Below are 6,460 nucleotides of genomic sequence, written 5' to 3'. Positions count from 1 at the left end.
TTCTAGTGATTTGGCCCTCTCAACCAGTTCTAACAGCCCTCGGCCCCCTGATAATATTTTTCTGGCTCCGCCACTGCTCATTCATGAATGACAAAGTCTAACCCCTACTTGAAGGGTGTATTGGACCAACATATGTTCCTTCACACACCACTAAAAGTTTAAGAAGTTGGCAGATACATGCATGCCCCTCCTTCGCCATTCGCCTTAATTACCCCGCATGTCGTGCTTTCTGAATGAGCCGAGTCGAGTCAGGGTGGGAGCTAGATCTCACCGCAGGCCTATGAAACCCACGTCTTATGATCTCGTACCGGAAAGAGGCGATTGGCTTTTTAGAGAGTGGTCTCGCGCAACTGTTGGATTCTTCTTCTTCAACATGGCTGCGCGCCACTTCTTCCTCGCCGTCAACGGTTTCTTCAGTTGCTTGGCTTCCAATGCGAACGCTTCTTCTTCTACTGCTTCATATCTGCTTCTATGAGAGGTGATGCACATGATAGGAGAGTGTGTGTGCATGAGGCAGGTGGAGGTGGAGGTGGTTGTAATGGCGCTGACAGTGAGTGGAGGAACACACAAGAGGATGATGGTAGTGCGTGAGGCGACACGTGTGACAGGAGGCGGGGGGAGGTGCAAGAGTTTGAGATGCGCCTATAGTGAGTGGACACACACACACGGGGATGGCGGCAATGCGTGAGGCGACGCTCCTAACAGAGTGAATTGCAAAAAACCACCACATTTGAAGTTGAAGCATCCAATTGCCACCACATTTGTTGCGCGTCCCAAAAATCCACCACTTGACTTGTAAATTTTCTCAATAAAAACAAATGAACGGTTTGCCGCAGTTAACATGATTTCTGACTAGGCTGGCCCACCCGTCAGGTGCCACGTGGGCGAGGCCAGACGGCGAGTGGGTTGACGGCCGTTAGGACACGCGCGTGGTCAAAGCACTCGCGGCTCTGACTGCTTGGCCCATTCTCCCATCTTTCCCGCGTCACTCTCTCTGTCCTGCGATGGCGGCGGCGGCTAAACCTAGCGGCGGCGGCGAGTCAGCAGGCGGCGGAGGGACTGGAGGCGATGGTGATGGGTTCTCGGAGGTGGACAATTGGTTCGGAAGCAGTAGCTTGCCGACGCAGCGGGCTCCTTCACCGAAGCGATCCCCTTCGCCCCCCTCGCCACCGGAGTGGGACATTGAGCGCCGTGCGGCGGCGGCCCTAGCACGCAAGATCAGGGCTTCAGGCGTTGGAGAAGGCCATCAGTGGGCTTCAGGGTTCGGTGGCGTGTGGTAAGATTTCTTCCCCATCCACCCCTCTCTTCATTGGATTCACTGGAAATTTTAGGGTTGTTAGATTGCATATAAACCTATCATGTTACAGTAGGGCTGTTAGATTTTAGGAAATTTTAGGGTTGTTAGATTTTAGGAGATTTTAGGGCAGTTTGATTTTAGGGCTTTGTTTACTGAAGATTATTCTTTGTTTAGTCAAGTGTTGTAGCTGATATAGTTAATATCTTTTCTGTATAACATGTTTCAGTAGGAAATATAGCTCTGGGTTTATAGTTTTATGCATGAATGCTTTGTTTACTCCTTATTGAAAGTGAAGATAGTGCTAATATCTTGTCTGAATATCTTGTCTGAATAACATGTTACATTATTAAAACAGAATCAATCAAGCACTAATTCTCCTCAATTTTATGTAGTTTGGATGATGAGATATGGGAAATAAGGTACCATTTTCAAGGGAGAGACAACTTGGAGAGGACCATTTCTTTGTCAGAAATTACTTTTATGAACATGTTAGCACTGCTAGAGACTGAAGAGGGATATACTGAAGCTGACTACATGTTCTATATGAAAGAAGAAGGAAAGGGGCCAGCAGGAATGCAGGTTATTGACAGTGAAGATAGTGTGGAAGAGATGCTAGACTATTATGCTGAGCAGAAGGTTCTCAACATAACTGTAATTAAGGCTAATGAGCCTAATCCAGGAGAGTTTTATAGGTCAAATATTGTGGAGGAACAAGTGCCTATAAGTAATGTGGGGGATTCCAACATTATTTCTATAGATGAGGCAGGAGTATTGTTCCCTATTGCTGTTGAAGACACAATTGAAGAGTTGTATGCTGTGCCTATTGCTGTTGTAGAGCCAGGTCAAGAGTCTGCATATATTAACACACAACAGAGCATGAATTTGAAGAAAGCAAAGGGCAAAGAGAAAGTACAGGAAGATGTTGGCCCCTCTGATGATGAAGTGTTTGTTGATTTGAACTACTGTGAGGAGGAAGATGAAATCATTGAGGAGGAAGAGCATGACATAGGTAATGAGGAGGAAGATGAAATCATTGAGAAGCTGAAGCAGAAAAGGAAACAAAGAGAGGATCATATGCATCACTTTGAAGGAGACACAGAAGTGGAAGAGATGTGTCCAGAGGCAGAGGACTCAGACACAGAACCTGAGACACCTCTTCCTCAAACATTCAAGAAAGTAGGCAAAGCAGGCCCCACTACAAGATCACACCATGAAGCTGACATTGAGGTAATTCCTGATTTCATTCCATATGATGATTCTGCTTGTTTCCCTGGGGACTATGGCATTAGTGATTCAAATGATGAGTCAGGTCTACCACTCCCTTGTGGAAGGAAGAGTCAAGCCAAGAGGGCCAGGACTAGGATCTGGTATGATGAGAGCAAGCCAGATGCTCATGACCAACTTTGCTTCAGTATGTGCTTCACTGATGTGTATCAGTTTAGAAGAGCACTTAGGAATTTTCATATCAGAATCCTTAGAAATTTCCAGTACCATAGGAACTGCAAGGATAGGATCATTGTGCATTGCACAGAAAGAGATAATGGGTGTCCTTTTTTCATGACTGCATCCACAATTGCTCATGAGAAGACATTCTGCATCAAGAAGATGCAGTTGTTGCACACTTGTGGTGCACATGGAGAAAAAACCAAAGTGACAGTTGACTGGATGGCTAGAACATGTGAGCAGCAACTGAGAGATAATCCAAGGGCTGGTGTTGATGCAATTTTAAAAAGAACAAAGACTAAGTATGGGCTGGAAGTGTGAAAGACCAAGGCCTACAGGGCAAGGTCATTGGCCATTGAAGTGGTGGAAGGTGACATGAAGGGACAATACACAAGGTTTAGGGATTATCTTCAAGCTATGCTTGATACCAACCCTGGGAGCAGATGCATTGTGACTACCAGAGAGCTTGAGCTCCATCCTAGCCCAAATCCTAGGTTCCACTACATGTTCTACTGTCTGAATGCTTCAAAAGAAGGTTTCTTGAATGGGTGTAGGCCCTTTATAGGTATTATATGTATTCCAAATTACTCCAATTCATTGCCCATATCTTGTACTTAATAATGCACTGATTTCACTACCCAATGCTTTAATACAAGTTTAGATGGTTGCTTTATCAAGCTTTCTACTAGGCAACAGATACTTGCAGCCACTGGTAGGGATGGGAATAACAACATATTCCCTATTGCAATTGGTATTGTTGGTAAGGAGGACAAGGAAAGTTGGACTTGATTTCTTAGCCAATTAAGAGCTTGCATTGGAGAGGGGAGCAAGTGGGGCACATACACAATCATCTCTGATAGACAGAAGGTATATTTTTCATTTCACAATTGAATAAGCAATTTCTAGAAATAATAATTTGTTATACTTGCTGCAATTGTGAAGTAATATGATTAATAATTTGTAATACTTGCTGCAATTATGAAGTTATATGATTAATAATCTATATAATGACTTAAACAGGGGCTGTTGAATGCAATTCAAGCTGTGTTCCCACACTCACCTCAAAGATATTGTCTTAGACATATCTATGCAAATTTCCAGTCAGCTGGCTTCAGAAGTGAGGAGTTGAAGAAGCATATGGACAATGCTGCATATTCATACACCAAGAATGATTTTGAGGTTGCAATGAATGAACTGAGAAAGGAGGATAAAGATGCTTGGAAGTGGCTTTGTGATATCCCTAAAGAGACTTGGGCAAGGCATGCTATGGATCACACATGCAAGACAGACCTAGTAGTCAACAATCTTAGTGAAGTATTTAACAAGATGATACTAGATGTGAGGAACAAGCCAATAAGGAGCTGTGTAGATGGATTCAAAACTAAGTTGATGGTTAAGTACCAAGCAGTTAGAGAGAAGACAGAGAAGAGTAAATGGGAGATAACACCCACTTATATGGAGAAGTTGGAGGAGTCAAAGAAGTACTCAAGGCAATGCACTGCATACATGGCAGGTCCTGTTATTTGGCAAGTCACTAGTGGGGAGTCTACCTACTGTGTGAACCTTAATAAGTGGACCTGTGACTGCAAGAAATGGGACCTATGTGGTTGGCCATGTAACCATGCAGTTTCTGCCATTACAAGAGTGAAGGGACAGCCAGAAGACTATGTGCATGAGTTCTTCAAAAAACCATTGTATAAGGAAACATACAAGCACATCATCTACCCTGTACCAGGGCCTGACTATTGGCCTAGGACACCAACTGTTGACATAGATCCACCAGTGTTCAAAGAGAAGAAGGGCAGGAAGCAAACAGCTAGGAGGAAGGGGCAATTTGAGGTCCCAACAAAGAAGGATACATCAAGGATGGCAACTATCACCTGCAGCAACTGCAATATGCAGAAACATAGGTACACCTACTGCCCTCGGCCCCTGAAGCCTCATCTTCAGGTAAGAAAGGACAAGCACAAGGTATGGAATATGCACACTATTGTCATTGTTTTAATCATTTGATTCATCCTAATTGTTGGGCTATGATGTGTGCTTTCTTAGACAACCAGAACTCACTACCATGGAACTGGGGGAAGTTCTACTGCTACTGCACAGCCTGCAACCAGTGCACCACCTGCTGCATCTACTAGGGTTAGAAGAACAACTGCTACTGGTCATTCCCAGCCTGCTACATCTACCAGGGGAAGAAAATCAACTGCTACTGGTCATTCCCAGCCTGCTACATCTACCAGGGGAAGAAAATCAACTGCTTCTTCTACTGGTCCTGCCCAGCCTGCTGCTTCTACAAGGCCAAGAAGAACAACTGCTGCTTCTAGAAGGGCAAGCATCACCGGTGATGCTTCTACTACTCCTTCCCAGGCTGCCACAAGAGCTTCAGGTTCAAGCAATGCAGCCAGCAGGAGAGGTGGAAGGCCCTACATGGCACCTAGGGCTGCAACTACAATAGAGGGAGCAACAGTAGGGTCTAAAAGGAAGAGGTTCCAGAGCACCAGGATGAGGGGTTACTTTTATGCCAGTGGCAACTAGTCAGTGCACAATTTGGCTGTTGTCTTTTGAACCGCCTGCCTTAAGTATTTCTAAATTTTAGAAACTATGCCTGAGAACTTCTATGTGTGAACTGCTATGTGTAATCACTATTTAGCCTGAGAACTGCTATGTGTGAACTATGCTTGAGAACTTGTTTGTGTTACCATGCTAAGTTTGAGAACTTGTATGGATGATAACTCTTATGGTTGAGAACATGTTTGTTTCATCAACAATTTACTTGTTTGATTTTATGCTTTTTGCTATTCTATGAGATTTTGGCATTTGATGGTTAGTTTGGAGTGGTGGTTTTGTCGAGCCCGAGCCACCCTAAAGCCTAAATGAGCCTAAATGATAGGTTTAGGGTGTTTTTGTCGAGCCCAAGCCACCTTGAAGATTTAATGGTGGTTTGGGTGGTTTTGTCGAGCCCAAGCCATCATACAACCTAAATGATAGGTTTAGGGTGGCTTTGTCGAGCCCAAGCCACCCTAAAGCCTAAATGATTGTTTTAGTTGGCTTGGGTTAAAATTCAGTTTAGTTAAAATTCAGAGCCAATTAAGGAGGACAAGGAAAGTTGGACTTGGTTTCTTAGCCAATTAAAAGCCTACCTAACACCATTAATCTATTTCCTACCTACCAGCCACCATTTCTACTATATAAGGCACCCCCCAATTGCCACACACAACATTCAAACCCAAACACAATCACTTCTCCTCCCCCCAGCCGCCAGAGCAAACCCTTTGAGAGATGGATCCTTGAGAGGTTGTCGATGAAGAAGAACAGGTGCCCAGGGCCAGGCGTAGAGAGGCAAGAAGGAGGGAGAGAAGGCAACTAGCTCAGCGGATCCTTGCAGCACGCAACCGCAAAGACATGGAGCAGTTCGTGGAGGCATTCCCAGTTGGCTCCAACCCTACTGATGATGATATCATCTACTGGGAAAGGAGGAGGGCCAATTTCCATCCTTTTCAGGTTACTAGGATGAGGTGGAGTAGGTTTCTGTACCCAGATGAATGATATGTTAAGTTTCACTGCTCCTAGATCTACCTTGCTATCTATCTATGTATCAAATCAGTTGATGAGTGCAATGTAATAAATCCTAGATGGTGAGTGCACTATGCATATTTTTGGATTATTAGGATTCTGTACCCTATAGGTTAAATGCATATCTTTGTGCTTTATGTGATC

General features: G+C 44.3%; 1 pseudogene; it reads left to right on the top strand.

Moving 5' to 3' along the window:
- The first annotated feature begins 1,687 nt into the window (after nucleotides 1-1,687).
- LOC147988570 (uncharacterized) lies at nucleotides 1,688-3,358 on the top strand (annotated as a pseudogene).
- Nucleotides 3,359-6,460: the final 3,102 nt, after the last annotated feature.

This window comes from Triticum urartu, chromosome 1A, assembly GCF_056163025.1.
Source record: "Triticum urartu cultivar PI428250 chromosome 1A, HENAU_Tu73, whole genome shotgun sequence".
In the NCBI taxonomy this organism is placed as follows: domain Eukaryota; kingdom Viridiplantae; phylum Streptophyta; class Magnoliopsida; order Poales; family Poaceae; genus Triticum; species Triticum urartu.
This window is presented reverse-complemented; position numbering and strand designations above follow the sequence as displayed.